General features: G+C 41.1%; 1 protein-coding gene across 2 annotated transcripts in view; it reads left to right on the top strand.

The window, feature by feature from the left end:
* Window positions 1-10,477: 10,477 nt before the first annotated feature.
* The window catches only part of LOC311127592 (uncharacterized protein), a 44,912-nt gene continuing 39,479 nt past the window's right edge, over window positions 10,478-15,910 (top strand). For both annotated transcript variants that reach the window (XM_084159410.1, XM_084159409.1), the window contains exon 1: window positions 10,478-10,629. The gene's annotated coding sequence lies outside the window, so the exon portion shown is untranslated. The remainder of the gene's footprint in view (window positions 10,630-15,910) is intronic.

Here is a 15,910-nt window from a genome sequence, read left to right as displayed (position 1 = left end):
TCAATGATTCATCGATTACTGTAGTCTAGGTAAATGCAGGCAGGATTGGTAATCGATTACTGTAGTCTAGATAAAAGCAGGCAGGATTGGTAGTCGATTACTCTAGTCTAGGTAAACGCAGGCAGGATTGGTAATCGATTACTCTAGTCTAGGTAAATTCAGGCAGGATTGGTAATCAATTACTGTAGTCTAGGTAAACGCAGGCAGGATTGTTAATCGATTACTGTAGTCTAGGTAAATGCAGGCAGGATTGGTAATCGATTACTGTAGTCTAGATAAAAGCAGGCAGGATTGGTAGTCGATTACTCTAGTCTAGGTAAACGCAGGCAGGATTGGTAATCGATTACTGTAGTCTAGGTAAATGCAGGCAGGATTGGTAATCGATTACTGTAGTCTAGGTAAATGCAGGCAGGATTGGTAATCGATTACTGTAGTCTAGGTAAATTCAGGCAGGATTGGTAATCGATTACTGTAGTCTAGGTAAATGCAGGCAGGATTGGTAATCGATTACTGTAGTCTAGTTAAATGCAGGCAGGATTGGTAATCGATTACTGTAGTCTAGATAAATGCAGGCAGGATTGGTAGTCGATTACTCTAGTCTAGGTAAACGCAGGCAGGATTGGTAGTCGATTACTCTAGTCTAGGTAAACGCAGGCAGGATTGGTAATCGTTTACTGTAGTCTAGGTAAACGCAGGCAGGATTGGTAATCGATTACTGTAGTCTAGGTAAATGCAGGCAGGATTGGTAATCGATTACTTTAGTCTAGGTAAACGCAGGCAGGATTGGTAATCGATTACTGTAGTCTAGGTAAATGCAGGCAGGATTGGTAATCGATTACTGTAGTCTAGGTAAATGCAGGCAGGATTGGTAATCAATTACTGTAGTCTAGATAAAAGCAGGCAGGATTGGTAGTCGATTACTCTAGTCTAGGTAAACGCAGGCAGGATTGGTGATCGATTACTGTAGTCTAGGTAAACGCAGGCAGGATTGGTAATCAATTACTGTAGTCTAGGTAAACGCAGGCAGGATTGGTAATCGATTATTGTAGTCTAGGTAAACGCAGGCAGGATTGGTAATCGATTACTGTAGTTTAGGTAAAAGCAGGAAGGATTGGTAATCGATTACTGTAGTCTAGATAAATGCAGGCAGGATTGGTAATCAATTACTGTTGTCTAGGTAAATGCGGGCAGGATTGGTAATCGATTACTGTAGTCAAGGTAAATTCAGGCAGGATTGGTAATCGATTACTGTAGTCTAGATAAAAGCAGGCAGGATTGGTAGTCGATTACTCTAGTCTAGGTAAACGCAGGCAGGATTGGTAGTCGATTACTCTAGTCTAGATAAATGCAGGCAGGATTGGTAATCAATTACTGTAGTCTAGGTAAAAGCAGGCAGGATTGGTAATCGATTACTGTAGTCTAGGTAAATTCAGGCAGGATTGGTAATCAATTACTGTAGTCTAGATAAAAGCAGGCAGGATTGGTAGTCGATTACTCTAGTCTAGGTAAACAAAGGCAGGATTGGTAATCGATTACTGTAGTCTAGGTAAATGCGGGCAGGATTGGTAATCAATTACTGTAGTCTAGGTAAACGAAGGCAGGATTGGTAATCGATTACTGTAGTCTAGGTAAATGCGGGCAGGATTGGTAATCAATTACTGTAGTCTAGGTAAATTCAGGCAGGATTGGTAATCGATTACTGTAGTCTAGGTAAATGCAGGCAGGATTGGTAATCGATTACTGTAGTCTAGGTAAATGCAGGCAGGATTGGTAATCAATTACTGTAGTCTAGGTAAATGCAGGCAGGATTGGTAATCGATTACTGTAGTCTAGGTAAATGCAGGCAGGATTGGTAATCGATTACAGTAGTCTAAGCCCTTGGTCCTCTCCTCCCCTGGGTCTTTTACATAGTCTTCTTTACTTCCGTAAAGTGAGACACTATCCTCATGCTCACCAGCTGGCTGGTGACTATACAGTAAGTGGACAAGTTGGAAAATCAAGAGTATCAGACTAAACGGTTTCTGTATTTTTTGTCTAAAAGAAGAGGGGAATTTCTTTCTTTGTTGACAATCTTCCTTCCGTCTGACTGTCGCTCATTTGTCCTGTATGTCAGACCCAATTATTTTGTGTCACCATGCCCATGACATCCCTCCCTGTTGTCAAGGACTGGAGTTGTCAATTAAACTCAATACATCTTCTTGAGCTGCAAGAAAGCCCTTTTGGATTTGTGTTCTCAACAATCCAATGTTTACAGTGTTATGCAAAAGGAGACCGCATATTATTTCAAATGTGTTTCCCAAAACCTGGTCACTGATTTTGATTGAGTGGGGGCCCATAAGTGGTTAGGTTACTGAAGTGGGTTACTAAAGTTGGCTGGCTAACTTATTAATCCTTCTTTTTGAAATACCTTCTATATGGGCTAGAACTGACCAACTGTTGCCCTTCCACTAAAGCCTCAATATCACCAGTCGTTATCAAGCGTAATTAACTTACAATTGAATAAGGGCTCTAATGATACATCTGACAGTGGTATCTGGTCATCTTCACCTAATTGTCCAAGCTATTCTATTTCCTGGGGAGAAACGTAATTCGCCCCCGGATTTTGATCCCATTAGAAGAACATTGCATTGTGGGTATGGTGTAGTCAGAGCCAATCAGAGCTAACAATGGAGGCTTTTGAGTAGAAACTCCCCTCTCACCACCAAATGACAATGTCCTCTTGTATGTGTGTTCGTGTGTGTTTGTGCGTATATCTTTTTTAGGGATGGAGAGGGAATGAGGAAATGTGCGTGTGTCCAAGTGTGTATGTGTATGTCCACGAATTGTGTATGTGCGTACAAGTGTGTGTCTGTGCATGTATGTGTGTCCGTCCAAGTGTGTGCATGTGCATGTGTCTGTGCTGCAAATGAATGCGTGTGTGCAAGCTGAATTGTGTATGTGGGCTGAATCCAAAAGAGCTTGCCACTCACCTGTCTCACGGTTCTTGACCCCTGAGTAACCTTTCAGTTGATCTCAAAGCCCTCAGCAGGAAAATGGACCTAATGCGCTTTAGCCTGTTGTTTCGCCCTTAATCTGTTCAGTTTAAATGTCTTTCAAAGAAAAAGTGCAATATGGGCTTTTATCTACACACCTGTAGCTTCAACATAGCTTCCTAACAAGGAAATGTTTTACAACAGACATTGCTTGTGTCCCAAATGGCACCCTATTCCCTACATAGTGGACTACTTTTGAACAGAGCCCTGTATAGGGAATACGGTGCCATTTGGGACGCAAACATTCACTGCATACGGAGAGTTGACATTCAGAGGCACAGAAAGTTGGGCTGTGTGTGCTGTTGCAATGTGCTTTTTGGGGGTATATTTCACTCTCCAACTTGTCATTGTACATACTGTACTGGATGTGAAAAAAAGGAAACAATGAATGCATAAACTTCAACTTCAGTGACGTGCATACACATGCATGGGGAAATGTTAGACACAGACTTTCTTCTTAGCTTTATTTTTAATGTGTCAAACTGATATGGACCATTCAACTCTAATTGAGCAACTTTGATTATATAAGCCCTCTGTAAGACACTGAATCTGTGTATTTTAACGGGAGCTTCTTTCACAACAAAATCACTTTCTTTCTTTCACTTGGCCTCTTTCATTATGTTACACTGTCTGTCTCGTAGTAGTGTAGTCCCAAGCATTTTATTAATGATAATGGTTATAATGGCAAACACTTGATTAATATTTTACTTTTTTTTAACCAGCTGGCTGGTTTATTCTTTCTATGCAGCGGAGATGTATTGGATAACCTATACCTGTGCTCTACTTTGAAACATTGAAAAAGCAAGTATACAAAAAAATATATATACACTAAGTAGTTGTAATAATTGGTTATTTCTGATTCCCCTGCTACTGTTTTTATAGGTACAGGAGGGCTCATTGTATATTCCTTGATTTGTTTAGGTTCTGTTTTCCTACATACTTAACTGTTTGTAACCTGTGATTTTTCTAACAAACGAGTGGAACCAATATGTTAACATGAGGTTCTGCTGTCATGAATGGAGCGCTAAGGATTTTCTCCTCATATTTGAAATATTAATGAATCAACACACCACAATGGAGGGTGAGGTTTCTCTGATACAACACATCATCAGATATTTGTCATTGCTTTTCAACCACAATATCACCTCCATTTTGTGGGTTGAAGAACTTGCTAGGTAAGAGGATGGCAGTCAACAGACAGATTGCTCTCTGAAAGACAGAGTACTGTAAATCACTTTCATGGTTCAATCAGAGATTAAAAATCACACATTTCTTTGAATATCATCATTTTCAAACTCACATGGGCCTTTCCTAAGGCTCGTCAGCTCAGTAGGTAGGGGAACCAGAATTGAATGGGGACCAGATATTCCTCCGTCTGAAACCTTGGCTGATATGATATTCATGATCACAGCACTTAGGTCTGGACAACTAACATTTTATCTATTTTAATTATTTATCCTTTATTTCTTTTATTTTTGTCATCTTTGTAAAGGGATTTTAAAACTATGCACACGAGTCCAAGACTCTCCGAGAGGTCCACCCAAACTCATGACCTTGATTAAGAATTATAATATTAATAAAGATAAGAGATTTATATGAAAAATCAACAGTTAATTAATTTATATCAATAGACAACTTTTTACAGAATTATTTAGAGATGTATTTTACACACACACACGCACACACACAGGTATTGCTCCAAAGTTTTCTCCTCATCTTTCATTTTTCTCCTAAAATGCATTAATTCTATCACATTCAGGAGGGAGGGACACTGTGACATGATGAATTGGAACTATATTTGTACACACATTGTAATGTTTCCTATTCAAGATTGTAAATGTCTATTTGAACAATTTAAATGTCATATTTTGGGGAAATAAAGCTGTTGTTGGGCATCTGAAAAAACTTGTCTGATTTATAACACATTCATAATATGTACCTCTCAATTTCATATAGGAGGCTATACCTCAGTGATGATCATGCTGTTACTTTGACTCCATCTTGTAGTGGAATTATTACATTTACATTTTAGTCATTTAGCAGACGCTCTTATCCAGAGCGACTTACAGTTAGTGAGTGCATACATTTTATTTATTTTTTTATACTGGCCCCCCGTGGGAATCGAACCCACAACCCTGGCGTTGCAAACACCATGTTCTTCCAACTGAGCTACATCCCTGCCGGCCATTCCCTCCCCTACCCTGGACGACGCTGGGCCAATTGTGCGCCGCCCAATGGGTCTCCCGGTCACGGCCGGCTACGACAGAGCCTGGATTCGAACCAGGATCTCTAGTGGCACAGCTAGCACTGCGATGCAGTGCCTTAGACCACTGCGCCATTCGGGAGAATTATGTCTGAGTTACACGTGTACAGTATCTCCAAGACACAACAATCACTTACATGTGATTGAGTTGTCAAGTAATGAATAATCTAGCTGGTACCAATATCATTCACATTTACCAAGGAACATGTTGCAACAGTTATTTAAACTAAACTTCATGCTTTCACTCCCTCCTCTGTATCCGCTGTTAAAGACACTTTCTATCACTCTAAATTTCAAGCTTCTCCCTCTAACTCTAGGAATCTATTTTCCGACTTCTCCTCCCTCCTTAATCCCCCCCCTCCCTCTCTGAGGACGACTTTGTCAACCACTTTGAAAAGAAGGTTGACGACATCCGCTCCTCATTCACTCAGCGTATTGAGTCCACTGGTCCCACTCACACAGAACCTCTTTCTCCCCTCTCTCTCCAGATGAAATCCTGCGACTAGTGAGGTCTGGCCGCCTGACAACCTGCCCACTTGACCCCATCCCCACCTCCCTTCTCCAGACTATCGCTGGAGACCTTCTCCCATTCCTCACTTCCCTCATCCCTGACCACTGGCTGCGTCCCTTCTGACTTCAAATTGGCCATAGTGGCTCCCCCTCCAAAAATCTACACCCGACCCCTTTTACGTCAAAAACGACAAACCAGGGCCTCCCGAGTGGCACAGCGGTCTAAGGCACTGCATCGCAGTGTTGCAGTGTCACTACAGCCTGGGGTTCGACCAGAGTCCCATAGGGCGGCGCACAGTTAGCCCAGCGTCGTCCGGGTTAGGGGAGGGTTTGGCCGGGGGGGCTTTACTTGGCTCATCGCGCTCTAGCGACTCCTTATGGCGGGCCGGGCACCTGCAAGCTGACCAGTTGAACAGTGTTTACTCCGACACATTGGTGTGGCTGGCTTCCAGGTTAAGTGAGCGGGTGTTAAGAAGCGCGGCTTGGCGGGTCATGTTTCGGAGGACGCATGACTCGACCTTCGCCTCTCCCGAGCCCATTGGGGAGTTGCAGCGATGAGACAAGATTGTAATTGGATCACAATTGGATTTCACGAAATTGGGAAGATAATTGGGGTAAAATGTATTTTCTTTCCAAGCACTTGAGTGTGCTGTCTCTGACTAACTCTCGCTATCTCTCTCAGGTCACTCAACCAATGCTCTCCTCTGTGTCACGGAGGCTCTCCGCACTGCCAAAGCTGACTCTCTCCTCTGTTCTCATTCTCCTAGATCTATCCACTTCCTTCGACACTGTGAACCATCAGATCCTCCTCCCCACCCTCTCAGGGCTGGGCGTCTTAGGCTCTGCACACTTTTGGATTGCATCCTACCTGGCAGGCCGCTCGTACCAGGTGACATGGAGAGGATCTGTGTCTGCACCACGTACTCTCACTACTGGTGTCCCCCAGGGCTTGGTTCTAGGCCCTCACCTCTTCTCACTAAACACCAAGTCACTTGGCTCCGACATAATCTCACATGGTCTCTCCTATCATTGGTATGTGGATGACACTCAAATACTTTTCTCCACCCCCCTTCTGCCACCCAGCTGGCGACACACATCTCTCGTGCCTGGCAGATATCTCAGCTTGGATGTCGGCCCACCACCTCAAGCTCAACCTTGACAAGATGGAGCTGCTCTTCCTCCCGGGGAAGGCCTGCCCGCTCTAAGACCTCTCCATCACGGTTGACTCCACGGTGTCCCCCTCCCACACCTTGGTGTGACCCTGGACAACACCCTGTCGTTCTCTGCAAACATCAAAGCAGTGACTTGCTCCTGCAGGTACATACTCTACAACTTCCGTAGAGTACGACCCTACCTCACACAGGAAGCGGCGCAGGTCCTAATCCAGGAATTTGTCATTTCCTGTCTGGGCTACTGCAACTCACTGTGGTCCTCTGTAGCTCAGCTGGTAGAGCACGGCGCTTGTAACGCCAAGGTAGTGGGTTCGATCCCCGGGACCACACATACACACAAAAAAAAATATGTATGCACGCATGACTGTAAGTCGCTTTGGATAAAAGCGTCTGCTAAATGGCATATTATTACTGTTGGCTGGGCTCTCCACTTGTGCCATCGAACCCCTTCAATTTATCCAGGACGCTGCAGCCCACCTGGTGTTCAGCCTTGGCAAGTTCTCCCATGTTCCCGCTCCTCCGCACACTCCACTGGCATCCAGTCAAAGCTCGCATCCACTACAAGACCATGGTACTTGCCTACGGAGCAGCAAGAGGAACTGCCCCTCCCTACCTTCAGGCTATGCTCAAACCCTACACCCCAACCTGAGTACTCTGTCCTGCTACCTCTGGTCTCTTGGCCCTCCCACCCATACGGGAGGGCAGCTCCCACTCAGCCCAGTCAAAGGTCTTCTCTGTCCTGGCACCCCAATGGTGGAATCAGTTCTCACTGAAGCTAGGAGAGCAGAGTCCCAGCCCATCTTCCAAAACCATCTGAAACCCTACTTCTTCAAAGAGTATCTTAAATAATCCCACAGCAACCCCCCTCGCACCCGCTCACCCCGCCCACATTTTTAAAAAGCGGAATAAATGTATTTTATGAACTAACACTCGCACTTCACTCTTTTCCCCCTTACTAGCGCTGACTTTGCTGATAGCTACTTTATTGAGGAAAAATGTACTTACTATGACTGAGATATGTGGTTGTCCCACCTAGCTATCTTAAGATGAATGCTCTATGTGTAAATTGCTCTGGATAAGAGTGTCTGCTAAACGACTCAAATGTAAAAGTGTAAATGTATAGGTGGCATGGTATCACTCTACTATGGAGGGTTAAATCGGTGCCAATTTGAAAATGCAATGTTAAATTGAAAGGCGAAAATGCATTTATATTTTCATATCATTGCGCATTTATTCCGATAAACCATGGTTTGAACTTTTGCTGGCTTTTTGACTCCCCCATAAACGATGGTGTGCAGGTATGTCTATTGCACTCCAATGAACGATGGTGTACTGCAATTGCACCACGTCAGTATACATTTATTTTCCTAGATGCTTCTCTTGTGATATTTTGTGGTTGGCCTCCCCCCCACATTGCCTTTAAATTTAAATCACGCTGTAAAACTGAATTTCCGTGATTCGGATTCAATAGAGCCCTTAATCTCAGTTTAAGGAACTGTATTGTGGTCTTCCATGGCTTCCTGTTTCACTGGGGTATAAAAATTAGGTAACACGCATGTACAATCCATTTGTCATCTTTCACCACGGGGAAAGGCAAGGATCTTACAAACGAAATGAGACAAATTGTTGTTGACCTTCATAAATCAGGCAATGTGTACAAAACAATAGCTAAAAAACAAAATACCACTTACCACTATTAGGGCAATATGATGGCGCCTCGTGTCGTAGTAAATATATAATGTTATAGCTTGGTCTGACTAAAATCTTGTGCATGACCCATCTTGTGTTGGGCCTTTGTATTTAATACAATGCACAAGAGACTTCTATCTTGTCGGCCTTATCAGCAGGTGGCTATGGACAACACCCACGCCATAGGTCTCTCAGTTCTCCCAACTCACGAGTTCTTGCGCTGAGGACACACACACACACACCCCCACACACACACACACACACACATACACACACACACACACACACACACATCATCATTGTTAAACATACACACACATACACACACACACACACACACACACACACACACACACACACATCATCATTGTTAAGCACACACACACACAAAAACCCCCTTCTCTTAGGCTGAACATCTGAAGACAGAGAACCCGACTCAGAGCCAATGCAATGGAGGTGACCTCGACCAACTCATCAGGACCAATCAGAAGATCAGAACTACTAGAATCAACCTACTTTATTTTATTGTATAAAATGTCAGCACACAATGTTTAGGGGCTCGCTCTCAGATATCTCCCTACGAGATTGACGAACGGGTCCGTGCACGCTATTTACAGATATCTTTACCTCTGAATAAACTGCCTTATATTATACAATTATCCACCTTGTCCGAAAGTCTCTACTTGGTCTCCGTTCTCCAGTAAACTTGTGATCATCAACACTCGCCTCGAGCTCCTACAAAACATTGCAGGATTCTACTTTTTCTAGTGTTTTCCCTAGTTTTCTTACTCAGTTGATTCATGCATTACTTCATACACCCAGGCAGAAATATTGGAATATGAAGCGCTGGGTACTCACCGTCCACCCGACCGTCCCAAATTCCCGTAGATGGCGGAACAATGTGCTAGCCTCTTCTGTGAGACCTCGGGCTGCCTGGAAGAGAGGAAAAAGGAGATGCCGACGGAGTAGCAGAATATTTGATTCCTGGAGCATTTAATATCCAATGCTTATTTGTATGATTTATTCAAAACTGTCCATGAATGGCTGAAATAATACATAGCCTCATATAATACATTTTTTAAGACACAAGTAGGCATATCAGATTTTAAATATGTGATTACACTGGCAAAATTGGGAAGAAGTGGAATAACAAAATAAGTGTGGGGAATAACAGTAGTGTTCTTGCTGACAAAGCACAGTAATTACCCTATATTGTTGCCCATTGTTAAGAATGAGAATTGTTCCACTGATCAGACTAAATAAAGCAAATAGATAATAAAATCTCCTGAAAACGAGATTACATAAATCTTCCCCTACACCCTAACCAAATTATGTTTATATTCATTGTCCTCCCTCTAGAATAAAACGTACACTTTTGGGTTCATAATCTGTTTGACAAAATTATTTGTGAATTAAACACGCTGTCAAAAGGCTACATTCTACAATAGGGGCGGGAGTAACAGCAACCTAGTTTTGTTGGCATTGTACATTAAACAGCGCTACCGTGTTTTTTTTTTTTTTTTTTAATCTTTTTTTTTTTTTTTTTAGTTTTATAAACTCGGCGATAACGTTCTCTCTCTCCATTCATTTCCGTCCTAATCTGGAGGGGCGTTTCTTTAAAACATGCATCCAATCCCCTTGATCCCTAACATAACTAGACCAATCATATGCGTATACGCTCCGATTTCAAAACGATTTGGAGCACAGCTGAAAAGTTAATGCGCTGACTATATTGGACTATTTAGAATAAATGAAAACAGTACTTTTCAATGCGTGAGATATAAGAGGTGTGCGGTGAGAAGAGAGTCAAATGCGTGTCTCACGGCTAATGCTTGAGAGTTGGCAGCTCTGAGAAGGCTAGGCTAGAGTAAAGGAATACGGAGGCTATGATATCTCAAGTCTTGGCACTCACAAAAACAACTTTACACTGGATTCTGGTGACAGGACAACCTGAGCATAAAAGGTAGGCAAGATCTATCATTGATATCTAGCTAAGTTGTTTTTAACCGACTTACAGTAATGTCAACGCCATCACTTTTATTTTATACTCAGTGAACTGATGGAGATGAAATGGTTGAACTATGATCGTAACTCTTTTCATTGTAAGAGAGCTGGGGGGATTTGAAAGACGTGTAGCCAAGTAACGTTACTGTTGACAAGTACTGTACAGATCTCTCATTTCACTTGAATGGTTTGATTTTTAAATAGATGATTACATTTTCATATCGAGGTAAATCGCCTGCATAAGAGTTTGCTCTCGACTCAAAATGTAAAAGCCCTGGATCATTTAATAGTAAAGTCCTGATATTAGTAGCTAATCTGTTTGACATGTTTTAATATTGAGAGAACCATTGCGGTTAGTAAACCAAAAGCGACTCAAAATGTAGAAGCCCTGGATCATTTAATAGTAAAGTCCTGATATTAGTAGCTAATCTGTTTGACATGTTTTAATATTGAGAGAACCATTGCGGTTAGTAAACCAAAAGTGAAACTGAAAACCGTTATGCCCATTGCACGCCAAATGTTAGTGGGGAAGTGGGCGGGGTTGCCAGGTCAGCTAAAATGTTTAGGCCATTGACCTCTGAAAACCATCCCACAAGGCCTGAAAACTAGGTCACATTTTTTGGGTGAAGCAAGAGAGGAGTTGTCACACCCTTTTTCCATAACGTTATCGAGCGAATTAAGATGGAATTTCGACGTCATTTTTAATGATGTAGGCTAAGAAGCAAAATTCGGTTTTCCATCAAAATAATAATAACTACGATTTTAAGAATATGTCGGAAGAGAAAATATAAATTGCCCTTATTAAACTCTCAAGATCATTTTCCATCAATGGATGTCGATTTAACTTGTTTTGACTGCTATGATTAAGCAATAAGGCCCAAGGAAGTGTGGTATATGGCTAATATACTACAGCTATGGGCTGTTCTTAGGACATAGCCCACAGCCGTGGTATATTGGCCATATACCACAAACCCCTGAGGTGCCTTATTGCTATTATAAACTGGTTACCAACGTAATTAGAACCAGTAAAAATTATGTTTTTGTCATTCCCGTGGTACACGTCTGATATACCATAGCTTTCAACCAATCAGCATTCAGGGCTCAAACCACCCAGTTTATAACTGTAAATATATCCTGTTTGCGCATGTGCATAACTATAGATAAATCCGACAAGAGGGTTTGAGTGATGAAAGTTGGACAGAGGATCTTGAAATCTCTGTGCAACAAACATGACATTTACATAATTTAGCAGACACTCTTATCCAGAGCGACTTACAGGAGCAATTAGGGTTAAGTGCCTTGCTCAAGGGCACATCGACAGATTTTTCACCTAGTTGGCCCGGGGATTAGAACCAGCCAACTAACACTTGGACGAACTTCAAAAAACGAATGTTAGGCTATTTTTTGGCAATTGTGCTGTTATTATGTGCCAGATGTTGAGACTACAAACCGTTATAAATGGCTTAATTGCGAGATTGACTTGTTATTTCAATAGGCATAGGCTACTGACTAAAATCTGGGTTTATAATTGCATTTAAACTTGCCATGGTTTGCTGAGCTAGATGCAGGTAGCCTGATAGGCCAACATGCAAACATCTAATTTCAGGGAAAAGTCCACAATAAAACTGACATTAAATGTGGAGAATGATACGTTTGTGATAGAGCTGTGACCATTCTCACAATTGATAACTTCAAATGTAATTAACTAAATATGGCCATTAATAATTGCATAATAACACAAGGCTACAATAAAAAACGGAGTTATAGTTTATTTATTAAATCCGTTTGCCAGCTCCAGGTAGGCTACTGTTGTATCTAAATAATAATGCTAATTATGCTGTGAGACCAAGGAGTCCGCTTACACTGTACTTTGATTATAAAGGTTTATTTATATCACAAGATTTCAGCGTAAGTTTACAGACATCTGCAGGCATCCGGAGAACAACGACCCAAAATAATATGTTGTTCTGTCCTCCTTTGTCTCAACCAAGTATTTATAATCTTTAACATGATATGGGTGGTTTTCCCTAGAGACCAATCCCATGACTCCACACAACAGATTTCCTCTGTTTTATGGGGTGCCCCTATAAAACTGCTCCCCAGATGCTTCCCTAAGCTGAATCAACATCCTCCAAGATACCATTTGCAAACGTTAGCAAAGTCATAAATTCCTTAGACACCACATATTCCCCCCTTCGAGACTAATTAAGTCTCGAAAACAAAAAGAATAGGATTATGACAAATAACAATTTCTCTTATTGAGTATCTTTAACAATAAACAAACAAACAAAAATTCTATGGAGTGTAAATAAATTTCTATGAAATATGAACAAATCTCTATGGAGTGTGAGAGCGAAAAACCTGTCTGGCAGCTTTCTTTCCAAATATCCATCAATCAATCAAAACAGTAAAATTCTCTCACGGCCCCTCTGCCCCAGGCAACCACCTAAGTACTCCAGATCAATTCATAAATCTTTATCAATGCATTTGAAACTATGATGCAATTTGACTACACATGAAAGCCTCAGCAAACAAAATACAATTAAAAATGTCCACATTCAGGCTGGTCAACCCATCGGACCCTCCTGTGGATTCTCTCTATCCCTGCCTAGACCCAATATCCCTAAGCATCCACAAAATAAACAAAAACATCTGAGATCCCCACATGTACCCAATAACAGCAAATATCATTCTACAAAAATTAATACAGAAAGAATATGACACAAATTATGTATTACACATGCAAATATGTCTATATATCATTGCAGACACTGGAATGTAGTCCACTACACTTCATCTCCTCAGCAGTGTCGACTTCCAATGCATCGTTGATGATGGAATCTGAACACTTCCACACCTTTCTTGTTCCACTTCCTCCAGTCCATTCATATTGTCCTTTCATATTGTCCATGTTTGAGTATTTGAATCCCCTCTACACATTCCCCCATATGCTTCTGGAAGAAAAGAAAAGACCAAACAGTATATTTTGCAAAACAACACATTCAAATTAAAACATCAATATCAACTAAAAATGATATATAAAATGATATATAAAATGAATCACATACCATTTCCCCCCTTTGATTAATCACAAAATACAAAAATCACACTAATATTTAAAAACATTTAAAAAATGATCGGATATTCAAAATGGATATCTATCCATCAATACTCCATCCAGTCCCACTTGTTCATCTTCATCTAGATCAGTAACAGTTAACAACGGCATCTGAGTGTTATCTCCAGGCATCACAACTCCAACCCATCTCAATATCATAGCCTTCGCAAAAGTCAACAACAAAGTACAAAAGCAAAACATCACACACAGCGCTATCAGAGCTGCAACTAAAATCTGAACCATCACTGCTCCCACTGGGCCTAACTGATCTTGCAACCAAGCCTTCGCTGACCATCCAGCCCCTTCAGATCTACCAAACGCATCCCTTATATTCTTCAATGCATCTATAACACTAGTGATATTATCGGAACTATCTGGGATCAAAGTATAACAATCATCCCCCGTCAAATTCATAGCCAAACATAAGCCACCTTGTTTTGCTAAAATATAGTCAAGAGCCATGTCATGTTTCAACAGCGTCAGTCTGTGACTTCTTTGAGTATTCGACAGAAGGTTAAACCCTCTTATCGTTTCATTTGCAAAACCCTGCAAAGTATAGGTAATATTATCAATGTGATCTGCCAAAAATGTCACAACATACCATGGAAAAAGTCATTGTCCCCACTTCTCTCCTAGACTTATCCTCCAATGGTAGGCTTCCAGACTATGAAATTTCTCTCTTTCAGAATCAGATTTATCTCTTTCCCCTTGCTTCCCCTCTTTTAATTTTAAAAACCTCATATGGAAGCTTCAACTTCAACATGTAACAACATCCTATCCATCCATAGGGTAAGAATATATTCTCTCACCACAAACCCCAGATGTTTCTCTAAAATCCCCAATAGTCACATTACCATGCAAAACTTCTCTCTCCATCAAAGTCCTTCTCTTCTTACTAACTTAAACATCAAAAGTTACATTATATTTCTCATTACTAACCTTATGTTCATGCTTACCCAAAGTCATCATATAATCATCACAATCTGATATTCCCATAAACATACCCTTTCCATCATATGTTTTATTAGAACAAAAACAGCTTTTAGCCCTCACTGGTTTCACCTCCAATGCTTCAGGAATCGCTGTTAACTGATTTTCCTTCCCATCTAACAAATTCACATAGGGTAATTCATTTAACCAAGAACACTTAAACCTAGGCCTAAACAAATGTTTCGACAACGACATTATTGTATCTGTTAATGATTGTTGCTGATACAACAGCCATGATAAAGCATAAGATTGACACGTACTTGATAGAGGTTTAGCTACCGTCTCTAAGATAGAACCCCATGTGCCTGGTGCTGGAATTCTCAACAGGCATGGACCCTCAACATTCCTCACTGATCTTACAGAATGAGTTAACTGCTGGAACCAAAGATTCCTACCTGCCCATCCATCTTTAATTTGCAAAACAGAAGAATCAAATCCATATGCCTTCCATTTAGTTTCTCTCTTCCCTAACGAGCGGTATTGATCAGATATATCTTCTTGTCTTCCATTAAAATCAAATAACTCATCCTGTACCTCCATGATAGTATTCTGCACTCTTTCAGATGAATCTACATCATTCTCTACTACCATCTGCTCTCCTATCTCAACACTATCCTTACTACCATTGACAGCACTCTCCATCCGTATCCTAAACTCCTGAGTCACTCTTGCTACATCCTTTAGTTTCAGAAAAGTTGTTGTTGGTGTCTGTGTCATATTTCCTACATTTGTTATTGCCGTCGTACCATTAATCTCTTTCAAAGTTGCTATTAAAATAGTTGCTTTAGTTGATGTATTAACACTCTTAACTATTTCCAGTGGGAAAGTTACAGATATCCTCTGTGTATTATTTACTGTTGGAGTGGCTACTGTAATATACTTCTCCTGAACTCCTTTGGTGACTGTGGAAGCTTCAACAGACTTCAAATCTTCCATCATAAGCGTCACCTTACGAGTTACATAGCCTTTTAACCAATAATTCTTAGCCGGAACAAATTTTAATGCTTGCACTAAATAAGTACACATATATTCTCCCTGATCTTTCCATGTAACATTACGCAAAATAAGTGAGCAATCACTCATAACCCTCTTCCACTTCATATCGTTGTACAAAATATACTTCCTTTGACTA

This window comes from Coregonus lavaretus (genome assembly GCF_964263955.1).
Source record: "Coregonus lavaretus genome assembly, chromosome: 4".
NCBI classification, from domain to species: Eukaryota; Metazoa; Chordata; class Actinopteri; order Salmoniformes; family Salmonidae; genus Coregonus; species Coregonus lavaretus.
Note: the sequence above shows the minus strand (reverse complement) of the source record. Positions and strands in the feature narration are given on the sequence as shown.